Source organism: Lissotriton helveticus, chromosome 10 (assembly GCF_964261635.1).
Source record: "Lissotriton helveticus chromosome 10, aLisHel1.1, whole genome shotgun sequence".
NCBI lineage: Eukaryota > Metazoa > Chordata > Amphibia > Caudata > Salamandridae > Lissotriton > Lissotriton helveticus.
In genome coordinates, this window is record NC_136071.1 from 181958884 (window position 1) to 181975107 (window position 16224).

The following is a 16224-nucleotide window of genomic DNA, read 5'->3' on the forward strand; positions in this document are numbered from 1 at the left end:
AGCATTAGCATGTCCCCAGAGTTCAACTCTGTACAGCGCTCCTCCCCTTTCTTGGGCCTTATATATTTCTAGTGGGGGACCTAAGATTTTTTGGGGGTAATCATTGTGTACCTTCAAGATGCCCCCTGAAACCTGTGCAAGTTTTAGGTTTGCTTTGGCCACGTGGGACCGCCAGTCCATACGATCGTTCAGGGTAATCCCCAGGTAATCAAATGTGGTAGTTATTTCCAGGGCCAGGCCATTCATATGGGGGTGGGGACAATTTATTGTTCTAGCATGGTAAACCATATATTTGGTTTTGGAGAGATTAATCTCCAGGTTCCTTTGTGAGCAGAAGTTACAAAATGCTTCCAATGTTCGCTGAATACCCATAGATGATTTGGAAAGGAGTAACGTATCGTCAGCGAACATTAGAGCTGGTACGAGACGATCTGCCAAGCGGGGAGAATCTAAATCCTTAGTTCCTAGGAGATGGTCTACCAGGCCGTTGAGAAATAGGGAGAAGAGTGTGGGGGCCAGGACACACCCCTGCCTGACCCCCTTTTCGACTCTGAAGGGAGCCGAAAGCTCCCCTATTTTTCCGTAGCGGACCCTAGCGTAATTGCCTTGATGCAGACGTTGTAACATATGGCATAAATAAGGGGGAATGCCCATTTTTTGCAGTATGGCCCAGAGCTTGTCTCTTTGTACGAGGTCAAACGCAGATTGAAGATCTATTAAGATCAGGTACAGGCTTCCTCCCCCTTTAATCACCTCTTTCCAGTGAATTAGCTGTGATCTGAAGAGTTGGTCCGTGGTGGAGACCTTGGCCCGAAACCCCGCCTGAAGGGGGTGAGAATCTCGTGATCTTCTAGCCATAACTGTAGCCTACAGAGTAGTATTCGCGCAAACAGTTTTTGCAGGATGTCAATAACGCTAATTGGTCGGTAATTCACCGGATCGAGGGGGAAGCCCTTTTTGAAAATAGGAATGATTTCTGCTCCGAGCCAAGTGCGTGAGACCTCCATGCCCTGGAGGATGGCATTGAACAACACCCAGATGTTTGGGGCCCATACCTTCTGCTCGCTAAGGAACAAGCCACCCGGAATCCTTTCGAGGCCCGGCGCTTTCCTGATGGTTGGGACCTCAGGGCCTCTCAAACTTCTGTCATAGTGCATTGAGGAACCACCAAGTCTGGGTTTTCAGGAACTATACACTCTGATAGCTCATCTAAGGGGCCAGTGGAAACCTCGGAAAAAGAGCTGTTAGTTTGGGAGTACAGTTTTTTTAAGTGCAGGGTCCAGGCCTCTTCGCTTACGTTAGGGGCTATGGCAGAGAGGCCTTCAGCCCTGCCTGTTTTTGCCAAGTTCCAAAAGGCCCTATAATCTCGATTGTCCAATGCTGTTTTAATGTCGGCCCATCTATCTTCCTCCCATTCTAACTTAGACTTTGCAACAATGTTCTTATGGTGAGATCTAGCTAGTCTAATTGTTTCAATAGAACCACTTTTGACCTCCCTTAAGAGAAGAGATTTTGCCCGTCTACACATTGTATTGTACCATTTGTTTAGACGGGGCGGCCGGGCCTTCTTTACAACAGTAGAATAGAAGAAAGTAGCCATTTTATCAATGAGCTCCATGTGAGTGTGGTGTAAGACATTTAGGTGGACAGTTTCTAATTTGTCCACCGGAAGAGGAAAAACTCTCTCTAGAGTGTTTTTGCGACTTGGTGGTACAAAAATACTATAGACATAAAAGAAGGCATTTTACATCGCAACACACACCAAACTAATTTACAAAGCAGGTTTGGCGGGTTGTGTGCAAATGCTACACCCACTCTCTGATGACTGTGAAACAGCGACAAAGCTAGTGGGGTCCGGCAGGAGATATGGATGTGTTGTGGTGTTGGCTTGTGCGATATGGTTGTTTCCCAGATGTGGCGTTACTCATCGAGCTGCCGAATTTGAAACTAGGGAGCCAGGTTCGTAGCTCGGCGTCGCTCTACATCATGTGATTCAGGGCAAATCACTGAATCGCTCGGGATCTGACATTGTGTACTGTAACTGCAGCTTTTATAAAGCTCTCCAATACTTGTCTAGTTCGCGCTTTATCAACTAGTGATTAATGTGTAAAACAATAAGTGCTAGGGCCCTCCTTAGGAGGCCACTGCAGCTTGCACCATCCTTTGCCGCTGCCAATGACAATACCAACTCAACTACTAACCATCACACACGCAAGTATCACAATTTATACTATTCCAGGCCCCCAAAGCTACAGGAATTGCTTGGGTGACCGTTATTAGTCATTGTTAATGTGTGTTCAATTAATAAACAATTTTTGTGCTCATCCCTAGTTAGGAAGACCGTCATAGGAGCCGGTGCTGACATTTAAGTACCGGTGCAGAGCACCGAAAACTACCTGCTCAAATTAAGCACTGGATAAAACGGCAAAAAAGAAAAATAACCAGTTGACTTCCCATCCCCACTATTGTTGAGCCCTTTTTTGGACTCGGGCACAAGACGTGCAAGTGGAACGGAGCGCTTCAGAGAGTTGTTCAGTCAACCCATCGGGGACACGGACTGAAGGGGTCAGTTGGGGAACCAGGAGGGATTCCACCGTCCCACCTACACACCCTCACCCAGTATTCTTCGCCAGCACACGCAATTTTAGACCCTGTGCGATCTGCAATTAGGCTACACCTCCCCCATTAGCCTTGACCGTCTCAACTCCTATTGGCTCTTTTGAGCACTTACGAACAGGCCACTACTCAGGCATAAAATTCTGTTTCCTGATGATGATCCCCCTACCTTAGTTGTGACCAAAACGTCGTCGTTTTCTGCTTCTTGACTTGGAGCATAAGATGATATCTCTATTGTGACTGACTGCATTTGTATTCACTGTAGAGTTACTATGTATATAAATGCCAGAGGCCTGAAAAGCGGATGATTTCCAGTCTTTCTTTTTCCTTTTTTGCCCACATATTTGTTTTTTTATTTTTAGGAATTATTGTTGAAATAAATGAACAGATTCTCTACTTAGAGAAAGGCAACATAGATCTCTTTGTAATTCTATGTCTCAATGATTATTACCTTTATGAAGGGATCAATGTCTTTTGAAAAACAATTTAGTAGATGTAAGTGGGAGATCTTCAAAAATAATCGGGATAATGTTTTCCCTCACTGACTTCTATTGAAGCAGAGGCAATTTCAGGCAGGAGACAGCCACATTAAAGCCATTTTTTGGCTTCAATATTTAGGAGTCTTCCACCTGAATCGGGTCTATTGGCATGAATGCATTCAAAATATTTTTTATTCTGAATTCAGTAAGGGTTCATTTGTGTAGATTCATTAAGCTTTTTCCCCAAAAATATTTGCAGAAATAAAAAAGAATGAAAATAAGTAGGAACAAATATCCGTTGGCGAAAATATTTTCATCTGTAATTTTTTGTTGTGATGGCCTATTCGCAAAAGCAATATACTATTAGATCCATTTGACCCTTCTGGTTTTGGGCATATATAGTGTTTGTGAGTTCTCCAAAAAACACAATACTCAGAGCTAATAACTGAGCTGCTGTTTATAATGATTTTTAGTTGTGTACTGGCCGTGTAGCAATTCATATAGTAAAATATAAGGAATGAAGGAAACCGATGTGTTGGACCTGGACCTTTCTGCAAGTTATACCCAGAAATGTTGCCTTCCTCTGCCTATTTTTCTGACCTTCTTTTTGTTAGCTTTAGAACTCTGGGCACTTTACCACTGCAAATCAGTGCTAAAGTGCATGTGCTCTCTCCTCTAAACAAGGTATGATTGATTTACACCTGTTTGGCATATTCAATTTACTATAAGTCCCTTGTACAGTGGTATACGATATACCCAGGGCCTGTAAATTAAATACTGCTAGTGATCCTGCAGCACTGCTTGTGCCATCCACTGAAGTAGCTTTTCAAACCTCTCAGGTCTGTCACCGCAGGGCCTGTGCTCAGTTTAATGACTTTAAAACGTGGCATTTAAAACTACTTGCCATGCCTTAAACTTCCCTTTTATTACACATAAGTCACCCCTAAGGTAGGCCTGGGTAGCCTAATGGGCAGGGTTTTGTGTAAGTAAGAGGTGGGACATGTGCCTTTATGTGTGGCATGTCTTGGTAGTGACAACCAGCCTATTTTTTTTACACTGCAGTGGGGCCTACCCCTCTCATAGGGTACCATTGGGAATTCCCTTATATACTTTGTGACAGTTCCTAATCCGAAAGGAGTGAAATTGCCATGTGTGGTATGTTTAGAGTAGTGGTGCTGAATCCTATTAACTGGTGTAGTTGGATCTTACATTTTTATTGTAGAAATGCCACTTTTAGAAAGTGGACATTTCTCTGTGCTTATGACACTTTGTGTTGTACAGCCTGCCTCCAACACACATCTAAGCAGGGTGACAGCTTTACTTTATGCATACTTTCCAGACAGCCATCACACAGAAAGGGCTGGGTGTTACAGGGGGTACATCTGCATACTTATAGTCTTCCTGAGCTGGTAGAGGGAGAAGTGGTTCACACGTTACATTTGTGTAGGCTGTGTCCTGACCTTACACAAAGGGCTGATTTACCCCCTACTGACGGCTGGAGCCGGGAGGGACTGTTGCACACTCCTAAGGGTTCATTGGAAGTCACCCCTTCATCAAAGACATTTTTAAGTATAATTACTGGGGCTCTGACCCCATGTTTTTAGGCACTGCGTGAGACTTGTAACCAGACGCTGCAAGCTGTACATTCTTTACATTGCCAGAAGACTGCTGTGCTGCCAGGAGGAACCACCATTAGGACTACCTGCTTTATTGTGCTGGCCTGCGCTGCTGGAGGGACTGCCACTTTGCCAAGGAACTTTATGGGCTGGCCTGCTTACCTGCTGCTCCCTGTGTTCCCTGAAGTGTTCTCAAAGGGCTTTTTGGAGTGTCCCCCTGTTTTTAGGTCCTGCCTAGGCAGCGCGCAAGTGCCACTTAGGAGATGACCTCTTGGAATCACTCAGGACTTTTTCGGAAACTTATGCATGTACTGCACTGTTTCCAATAAGCACTTGTGCATGTAAGGCGTTTACCTTGCGGGAGCGAGCAGCGATGCCATCTGTTTCCACGCTTGTTTACATTTGCCTGTCTCGTGGTCGCGTTAATTGGAAACAGATGGTGGTCGTGTTCACTTTTGCGGCCGCACGTTTCCTTTAACTTTGATTCTTCCTAGTTACTTCCTGCTCAGATTTTGTTTTGCTGCATAAGCTTTTGGCATTATCGTGGCTGGCCGCTCATTGTTTGGTCTAACCTGCTGTCTGAAAAGCGCTCGCAGTCTACAGTGGACTCCTGGACACGTGTGGAGGGCACAGTGACGCTGTCATTCATGGCGCTTAGTGCATGAAGGGATGTTCCTTGGCTCTCTGTACAGTGCCCCTCACTCACCTGCGGGCCTCATTGCGTGCTTTGCATTGTGCTGTGTTCCCACTCACTGCCTGAGAAGCGCTTCTCTCTCATTCAACAGAATCACTGTCTGCGCTTTGTCCCCACCCCATCGCTGCACAGCGCCTCCACCGTCCTCGCCGTCTGCGCAGCATTTATCTCTCACTCAGTCGCATTATGTCACACGATGAAGCCCCACTCAGTTGTACCACAGAGAGAGGCAGCCACATTTGATCCAGTAAATGGGAGTCTACAGTTTATACCGTGGGGGTCAGAGATTGGAGGCAGCCAGACCAGCATTGCCACCACATGGATTTCCCACAAACAGACAGCAGTGTGGATGTTTTATAATATATCACCATGTCTCATTCCACAGGATGTCCCAAATCCGTTAAAAAAATATGACCATGAAGAGTGGCACTGGTCCCATTTCATCACTGAGGGAGTGGACAGGCCTTGAGTCACAGGAACAGGCTGGTCTCTAGGTCATTAGTGGACTACGTCATATGCCTCTGAAATGTCCACAGAGCTGAAGGAAAATTAATGACCATAAAAGCAACAGCACAGGACACTCTAGAAACATATGTATATCATCTGCCTGTGGTGCTTCACATTGCTGACAACCTGACACCTTATCAACTGCTTTTGCCAGCTTACATGGAGTCCAATAGAACCTACTGATAGTTAAAAAAAGTTTTCTCTTTAAATGTGCAGATTTTACCACTGAGTAAAGAGTATTTAGAGATACTTGCCACAATTGTTTTATTTCGGTCCCCAGAAGATCATTTTTCCAGATACGATGTGGTTCTGGACGATTATTATCTTCAGCTTCAAGGAGATATGAATACCATAATGCTACTCCATTCTTCAAGCTTGTACTAGTGGGCCCTCCCACACTTCCCCATTCACCTCAGTCCGAGTTTGCGAAGACCTTCACAACTTCAATGGAAGGTTACTTAAACATGGAGAGTACACTACCATAAGTGTTGCGATAGTCTCCCAGCCTACCAGTCCAATCCAGTCCCTCAGGTCTCCCCAATAGTTTAATCCTGCTTGTCTCAGGGGACTACTGAGGGACCATGAATCCAAGATGGCCACCACCACTGCAAGCCTTGTGAGATTTCTCTGTATGCTCTCAGCTGTAGTCTGCCCTGGTTCTATCACTCTTCCTGGTATAGTGTGTACTTTACAAACGTGAAGCCTCCCACCAGGTGGCTACCACACTTTGTGCGCACCATTAACTCTCCTGCCTCTGAAGAGTTTCACACCCATGAAGTTCTTCAGAGTGCGTCATCTTGCCTGTCTTGTTATCACAGGTAAGCGTGATCAGCAACTCATGATAGTGCACCCAGAACAGACCAACATCTTGTCAGCCTAGCTTCAGGGGTAATTGGATTATTCTTGTAGAACTCTTTAAGCACATTTAGAGCACCAAAATTTGAAGCGGGTACCCATGTTCACTTCTTAGAGCTCTAACTTTTCCAGTTCACTAAATATTCCAGTTGCTTTCCAGCAACAGATGTATCTAAGATCTTGTGTTTGTCATATTCATTTTCACCATTCACCTGAACAGTCACATAATCTGGAGAGAAATGCGTCTTTGCAGAACATGATTTTATGAACAATACATGGAACACGGGATGAAGTCTCATAAACTGTGGCAATTTCAAACATATACTTAGAGGATTCCATATTGAATCAGTGGTAAATGGACCAACACACTTGGGCTGCAGCTTAGCAGTCTTTTTCAAATGTAAATCTTTTACATAACCAGACATTTTCACCTACAGGACACTTAGGTGCTTGGACTCTTTTTTGTCAGCATGTAACTTACCACTAGCCTTGGGTTGCTCTAGTGTTTCTATGTGCATGTACTGAAGGAACTGCTGAAGAAAATTCACATCTCATGGCAGTAATTAAGGATGATGTTCTTATATACATAGAAAGGATGACATCTCTATGGCAGAATGCTCAGCATTGTTATAAGTTATGTCTGCTAACTACAATGTCTTCCTCCAATCCTTTTGCAATAGCCTTGATACCTCAGATACTGTTCACTATTCAATCTCTCTGTTTGCCCTTCTGCCTGAGGATAATAGCTAGTAAAAGGGTGTGATTTCATGTCTAACTCTAATCTTTTCGCAGACAAAATATTTTATACAAAAAGGAGAACCTCTGTCTGTAGCTAAACTTGTAAAAATTGTGGCATACCGTATATTCAAATGATATTATGTGCAAAGAATTATGTCAGCTATTTCAAAGAAGGCAACCCAGGTAATGCAATTAAACGCTCCATGTCATTAGAACTATTAACAATTACAAAAATAACAGTGCTATTTTGACTTTTGGGTAGCCTTACAATAAGTCCATGGATACTGTGTGCTTCAGTCTAGGAGTAGATACATAGGGCCTCATTTATGAGGCCTTGCGTCAGTTTTGCGCTTCCGATGCGTCACTTTTTGTGACGCATCGGCGGCGTAAAACATGCCTCCTGTTGCGCACTATTTACAAAGATGCGTCACTTTGTAAACCCCTGCGCTACATTATACCTGCGTCAGGTATAATGTATGCAGAGGGGGCATTCCCCCGCAAAAAGCCTCGTAATAGTGACGCAGTGAAATCTATGAGATTTCGCTGCATCACTTTTAGGACGCTGTTACGTCAAAATCTTGCGCCTGCCTCACAGCAGGCGTAAGACTGATGCAAGCCCTTTCTCATGGGGCTTTCCCCATGTGAAAGGACGCATTGCAGGAGTTGCGTCACTTTTGTGACACACCCCAGCAATGCGTGACTTTCGCGCTTACAGATACGTCAGCAATACTGATGTATCTGTAACTCCTTGCGACATGATGCGTCATACTGTAAATATGACGCATCAATCATGTCGCAAGGAGTGCGCACTGATAAGTGACGCATCGCTGCTTTCGCGCAGCGATGCGTCATTTCTCATAAATGAGGCCCCATAGGTTTTATATGTGAACTCTTTATTTGGGCACAAACAGCTCATCTGCATTGACCATCAATAAAACCTTCTAAATACTGATGTTGTTTTAGTTATTTCAGGATGGACAGCAGTTTTACAGTCATGATGACTACTCATAGAATGCTGCCCTATTTGCACTGAAGGTAAATACAAAACTTACCTTGCAGGAACAAGCCATATTTCTAATTCGGTCTTTTTCAGGTTCTCATTTTCAGCTTGATTCTATGTAGATAAGACATTTGCCTTACCATTGTAATGGCAAAGCCTAAAAATGCATTTTCTGATTGTCCCTGAACCACACTTGGTAGAGGCTCAAATGCAAGTCGATGATCTGGATCAGGGGCATATGACAAAAATGAAACACATTATGAATCTTTCAAGTACAGGGCAAGGCAATTTCAACCAAAAAGCAACACAATCGATTTGATGAGTTATCAAAAAAGAACGATGTCTGCAATGTAACAACAGAAACTTGTATTTGCCCTGTCAATGACATGCACATGTATTGCTTATTCAATGAACGTGACCATATAACCAGTGGCTCTTTCAGATTGTGAGTTTTAAGAGTCTGCAAAAAAGTTGTCCTACAAAGAGAGTTTCTTATTTCCTTATGCCTGAAATATAAGACACACCGCATGCAAAGTTGCAGGAAGGCGCTCAATGAGAAAACCACTTCTGGGCAGCATGTGCTTTAAAGACTATCTCAAACCATTAAGAGCACAACATCCTTATCTTCAACTACTGAGCTTAGAAGTCAAAGTTAAAGAAGGTGGTGTGGAATAATCACTTTAGAGAAGACAAAAAATTGCCCACGCTCTTTGAGGAACCCTACCATGAGATTCTTGGATGGATGTGTTAATGTAGGCCAGGCGGGTGGAATGTTGCCACATCAGGTCTGGATCCTGCCAGTTTCTCTGAATAGCTATATGAAACGGGTATCTTCCATTGGTGCAGGAGGTACAGTGGCACCTGGGCCCACTGAACCCTGATAATTGCTACATTTTACACCCTTAACAGCGGGCAAAGGGGGCAATTTTCTTGCTTGGAAAGGTGCCCTTGATGTACTTGTTATGCTACTGATATGAATGCACCCCCTCTGTGAACATCTTCAGGAAGACCCTCAAGACCTGGCTCCTCGACAGAACGGAGCTGCTTACTACCCCCCCCCCCCCCCAGCACATTGAGACCATCACGGATGAGTAGGGCGCTTTACAATTCCCTGATTGATTGATTTATTGATAACTAATCTAAACTTTAAACATTTATATAGGTAGTGGTCAGTCTTAATATCTGGTATGGCGCCGACATTCCTGAACCAGTGTTGGACACCCCTTATGCAGCTATATATAAATAGAAGTACACTAGAGGCGGACGCGCATGTCACCCTTGACAATCAGTATGAGTAGCATTATCTCTTCATTCTGATATCATCTCGTTTGCCGACTGAAAACAGATGTAAATTAAATTGGGCAAGTGTGACGAGAGATTAAGGCTAAAAACAAGCAGATACTGAAGCAAACTTCCGGTGAGACTGGAATCAGGGTGAAGCATCAGGTGTGACAGTGTAAGTGAAATTGTGTTCCCTCATTTGGAATAAACCTTTTGGTGATGGAGGACAAGTTTGTCTGCTACATCCAACACATCCGCCCACGCACAGCTGCTCTACACCGCGGGAAGCTGAGCTGCTGTTGACATCCATCGAGAGGAAAGCAAGGAAAACCTGAGAGTTATCATGAGGCCTCCCTACACCCGGACTAGGCCGGCTCTAGGGCGGCGTGACTGGTGCGACCGCACCCGACGCCATATGCGGGTGGGGGGTATTGTGGTTTTAAAAGCCCCTGCTGCTTTGTTCCTGGCCTCAAGTAATTTTCAGGCAGCTATAAAAATGTCAAGATAACTTCAGTGATTAATATTCTTCCTAGAGAGAGATCAGAGTGTTTTTCTAGTGGAAATTTTGATTCATGCTAAGGTAGCGCAGAGGGTTAATATGCCTGCGTCAAAAACGTGTACCATGCAGATCATCAGAGCCTGCGCAAGGCATGGGCAGTGTGGTCAGCTGCCCAGGGCCTCGCACTCAGCCTACCAGCATGGGGCCCCGCACAAGTGCAACACACCACTGGTGCTCATGTACCCCTGCCGATCCAATTGAAAGAAAGGTGCCTCGTAACACTTGGCCCTATGGAGTCCCTCCCCTCCTTGGGCCTCTCAGGGAAGGTGCAAAAAGTTCTAGGGGAGGGAGACACTTCCTCTTGTCACAGTTGCAATGAAACACATTTTGCAGGTTTGTCCTGCAATTAGGCCTCCTGCCCGGCTGGCCATTCAGAGACACTGCGGGACGCCCATTGTCCAACACTTTAGCGCCCCCACCATTTTAACTCTCAGCCCACAAGCAATTCTTACCCCTTCAGCCCGAAATGAGCTATAAAAGAAGTGCTTGTAGGAGCCTGAGAGGAGGAGGTTTGACCCAGGAGAAGTCTCCACAAAGCAGCTTCCAAAGCCCTGAAGGTGTAAATTAGAGAGGCCTCGCACAGTCTTAATCGCCCGGGGCCCCAAAAATCCTGGAACCGGGCCTGCAGATCATAATGTGCACATAATGTAAATAGTTCAGTAGGTCACTGCTTTTGTCAGGGAGATCCTTTTGTTACTGGCAGTTTATAAGATGAAATCCTAACATAGAATAGTAAACTATTAATTGTCATCAAAGAGCGGCATGCAAACTGAAAGGTATAAATTAGAGAGTTATAATTTTTTTCCCAGTCTTTTATCATCCTAATGTTGCAAAAAGGGTTAATTTTGATCGAAATCAAGTCTGATTATTAAAGAGACCCATCAACCATGATGTTATATTTTTAAATTCTGAGTTTGTGCTTCTCCAGAGGCAGCACTATTAAACTATACTGCCTAACACTATAGATATCATGTGACTCCTACATTTTGCAGTCCTCTGTCTTATGTAACATTTCTTATACACTGATCTACACATGTATGATTGATTGTCTTTGTATAATGTGTGTGTGATGTAAAGTGCTCTGACACCCTACACTGGTATGAGTGGTGCAATAAAACACATTTTTTGCATCCGAGAGAGAAAGTGGTTATGGAGACTTGAGGGACACTGTTAAAGGGTTGTAGCCAGGGAATCCGTGGCTGAGGTGGTCATTGGGGGGGTGCCAACAAACACTGTCACACAGGGCACCGCCAGCACTAAAGCCGGCACTGCACCCGGAAATCCTAGTACTGTGGCATGCTGCAATTTCCGTGGGCAGTATTACCACACTATTTCCAGTTGGCTCCTGAGGAAATGGAAATTGGACGAAAAGCTGTGTTTCCACATCAATCTCCACATGTATTTTCTACATTTCGGTCCATTTTCCTGGGACGTAATTCAGTATGCTTTACTTGGTGAATATTTCCTTTGAAAACCTCGAAGGTGTGGTAAGATCCAGCTGATAACTCCTGTTAGTGTTGAATGTGTAATAAAAAGAAACTCAAAATGAGGGCCTGAGTGTGAACTATCACTCTTTCTGAAATATCTTCATGTTTTGTTATTATGTACTATGTCATCTTGTTCCTAGCTGCTCAGCCAGTGTGAGTGATCTGTGTGGAATGTTGGTGTGTGGGCCATGAGTGGAATGCTTGAGTGACTGGGTATGAGTGGTGACAGTTAGTGAAGGGCTCAGCAGCTAGCAGGCTGCTCCTGGTAGGGCTGCTCTACAGACTTTAACTGGATCCAAGCCACATGTTTATCTACTTGAATAAACCAACTTAAACTACATCCTACCAGTGTGGACTATGTTACTACACTTTCTTGGCTATCAAGCCTGTATAAGGATATTCGGAATTTCTGATCCTCGTTCTTAACTGAGACCATGGCTGGACATTATGAGGAATGCCTTGTTGGCCTGAGAGACAGAGAGATTCAGAAATGGTTTCAGGAAATGAGCAAAGTGAAAAGGTAAAGTGATCTATAAATTCACTTGGGCCAAAGATATTGTTTGCAGCACAAACAATCCTTGCTATCTGTGGCAGGTTTAAAGTACAGCACCAGAGGCTTACCAGAGAAACATCACAAAACCCTTTAAAGTGCAAAACACATGAAACCTTTTAAGAAAACAAATGCCAGTTAGCGCATTGCTTGTGTATAAAAGCGAATCCATTATTTAGTGATGGGAATTGTTGTTTAGCACATTTCTCCTGCTTGAATGTCCCTTTGGCTCTTTTGAATTCAGGTCGCCCATTCCATGCAGTTGTGGTGTTGTCATTGACCAGAGTTAAATTGCCCTGGTGTCATTGTTTTGAACCTTGCATATCCACGACAGCCATGACTGGTGGCTGAGAGGTCATGATCTAGAACAAACGTATAACAAACGTATAATTCCAGAGATGCATAATGGCAGTGTAGACGCTTTCATCCTCGAAGTGGCAGAACTTGCCATCCTATATCATGCATATTACATGAGTGTAAAGATTTGAGAGTAATTAGAGACAATATCTTTAGTTGTGCCTAATATAAAATCACTCCCCCATCTGACTCACTGGAAAAGATGAAGGTGGGTAGCAAGTTAGTTGTGATTCTTAAAGTTACTCTCTTGACATCTGTGTAGCTCTTAGTCCATAGGAAAAGGGGGTGAGAAGCCTTTGTCCTTTCAACTGATGCCCCTTGTTAGGCTTGTTTCAGAGTTTAACCTTCTGACAGTATCTCAGTGGGTGAATGTGTGAAACTGGGAATGGGAGCACTATGATATACACCATGAGATCTACTACTGATGGTGATGGATGCCTATGGGTGCCTTACTAGTAGGGCAGCCTGCTTAGAGCCTGGCAAGGTTGTAACCAATTTTCAGGTTACTAGTGTTGCATGTGGAATTAACTCAAAAACAAGCATTCCCCAAAATGCTAGCCATAGCAGAGGTGAAATCAAGCAGCCTGTGAACCCCCCACCTTGACATTGCAGATTTGAACTATACCACACCATTTGCCCCCCGAAGCCGACTCTCATTTACTTATGATGGGCTAGGAAGGGAGTAATGCTTTGAAACTACAGAAACATGGCTTTTTGGAGACCCGTTTACTCTCCTCTCTGTCTTCATGATTCTTGAGACCAGAGGTAGTGTGGTCAGTGCCTCGAATACAAAAGGGAACCCGGAGGTAGGAGCTGTTATTCCTGGCTATCCCTGCTCGACATTTGTGAAAACAATTTTAGTGACATGCACTGTGACTACCTAGATTACATCATAAGAGACTGAGGAAAATCAGCTTCATTCATGTTCTAATCCTATTAGAAACAGAGGCATCTTTGTAACCTTAAAGAGAAATGTTGAATGATAAAAACATTTAGATCCAGCACAGAGCTATCCTTTTTCCTTCAAGACAAAGGGCTTGATTTGAAGTTTGGTGGACGGTTACTCTGTGATAAACCAAACGGATATCCAGTCTGCCCCATTACAAGGACTACAGGCAGGTCCACTGGAACTTTGCGATTGTGGGCTTGATGCCACACAATCCATCATCTTCTACATAATCAGCAGAATTTAACTAAAAAGCTCAAATGGTTCAAAAGGTACTAAAAATGCAGCAATACGTGTTGCCGTGCGCTGAAAGGCCCTTTAGAAAGATTGACTGGTCAAATTTCTGTTGCTTATTGCTATATTTTGTTGTTAAACTGGTACCAGTGAGGTGCAACCTATGCCTAGAAAGTTAGCAAGTATAACAATGACATAATACTATCACAAAATGTGCCACATAACCCCAGATGAATTGCCTTTTCTTGCCGAATTATTTAGTCAACCCCGCTGCATGATTTGGCACTCCTCTGCCGCATAATTCCTGTGGCATTGGTTATAGGCTATAATGCAGTTGTAAGAAAGCGACATGATATCTATCACATTTGTGATTAGTAATCAGTCTGCAAAACTCTAAATCAGGCCCCAAGTATCCATTCTAGAAGTCATGGTTAAATATAATGTTTAAAGCAATGTTTGTATAGCTGTATCTGGCTTGCAAATGAAACCTCTGTGGTTACAGGTCAAGTATAACCACACCCACCCAAGTTTATTTTGTGACCAAATAATTCCCTATTTACTGCATATTGGTGCTGTATTTTAAACTGGGGGTTCTCTCTAGAATTTGGAGCTGGACGCGTTTGAGACGATACTAATTATATTTGCTGCAGGTTTCGTCTAAGAAGGAAGTCTTCGAGTGTCACTCATTAAGAGTGAGACTCACTCTTTGGCGCTTGGGTGGAGCTCTTACTCTTAACATGGTAAGCTCACACTGGCTGAGAACGGTTTGAAGCTAAACTGGTTAACTTAAAGCATCCCTACAGAACTATACCGTTTACAAGACATATCAGACTGCTACCCAATTTTTTAAAAAGCCACACATCTACTTGGTGTTATTGTATTTAGTTAGTGTTTATTTTGATGTTATCATCATGTTATATCTCTTTCCAGGGCCCTCTATTAATATATAACTCCAGCCATGCTAACTGAGGTAACAGACAGCTACTGCTGTTTCCAGTCCCATGTCACAGAAAACTTGCTTTAATAATGCCAATACCTTTTATTCCTATTGGACCACTTACCACATGTTTGCCATTTTCTGAAAAGTGCCATGTGATTAGTGGGCAGCTTTTAGTGCTAATTTTACTGACATTAGAAGAGTGCACGGCTTAGTCTGCCTCGCCTAAAAGCCAACTCATGGCCTCTGAAGCATTGTGTTTGTCTGCAGCGAATTTCCACCTTTTAAATTATCTGTACAAAGGCTAAAAATAAATGCCTTTTGGTCCCATCCGTCCCCAAAGAGACTTTCCTTCCTCTGTTCACCCTTTTCAACATTTAGTAAACAAAAATGGAACAAAATATGTTTTGCACTATTTAACTACTTGCACCATACGAAATGTAATACGCAACATTCCTTGGCTTGCGATGTTGTACAAATATTGTTGCTTATATAGCATGAAATGTAAAAAGAACGGGTTTAGTTCTACTTTACAAACATGCAAGATGGGCTAATAGGTCTTATATATTCCAGTAGACTTAGTGCCAGCAATTACCTACAATGGTTGGCTTCATTGCCACTTTAATTTGCCTGCTTCTTATCTGCCAGCTTTAATAGGCTTTCCTTCCTCTTGTTTTTTGTTTGTCAGCTTTAATAGGCTTCCCTTCCTCTTTTTTTCTTAGTTCCTCACTACTTGTGTCCTTCCACTGCTAATTTTTTTTTTTAAGTGCTTTTTTGGTTTTTTTTTAGAGCACTCTCAAAATGTGTGTGTTTTCCAGCTTTCTCATTTCTGCACTTATGCCCTTAAAGGACTGTAGTATGCTTAGTTTACTGTGTCTTTAATTTGTGCATTCTCATTACTGTGTTACCATGATTCCATCTCCTTACATTCTGTCCCTCCATAACAGTTGCTGTTGGTGTACCCTTGCACTCGCAACTACCGTCGCGGGCTCCCTCTTCTTCTGTACTTATTGGAAAATAAATCATATTGCTGATTTACCGAATCCAGAGACTCTTTGTTGGTATTACCCCGTGCTACATTTTGGTACCAGGAGTGGGGTACGAAATTGTATTTGTACCGAATCCAGAGACTCTTTGTTGGTATTACCCCATGTTACAAGGACGTTAAAGGGGCGGTGAGTGAAATTCAATTTGTTATTAGTCAGGAGTACATCAGTACAACTGCTTGCACCCACACTGGAAACCCACACTGGAAACCCAGGGTTTCATCTATGAGGAATTGTCATAGGTCAGTGCCACACGTCTTCTTGCTACGCTGCCCTATGCCAATGTGAAAGGGCAGGAAACCACAGTATTTACTAAATACTG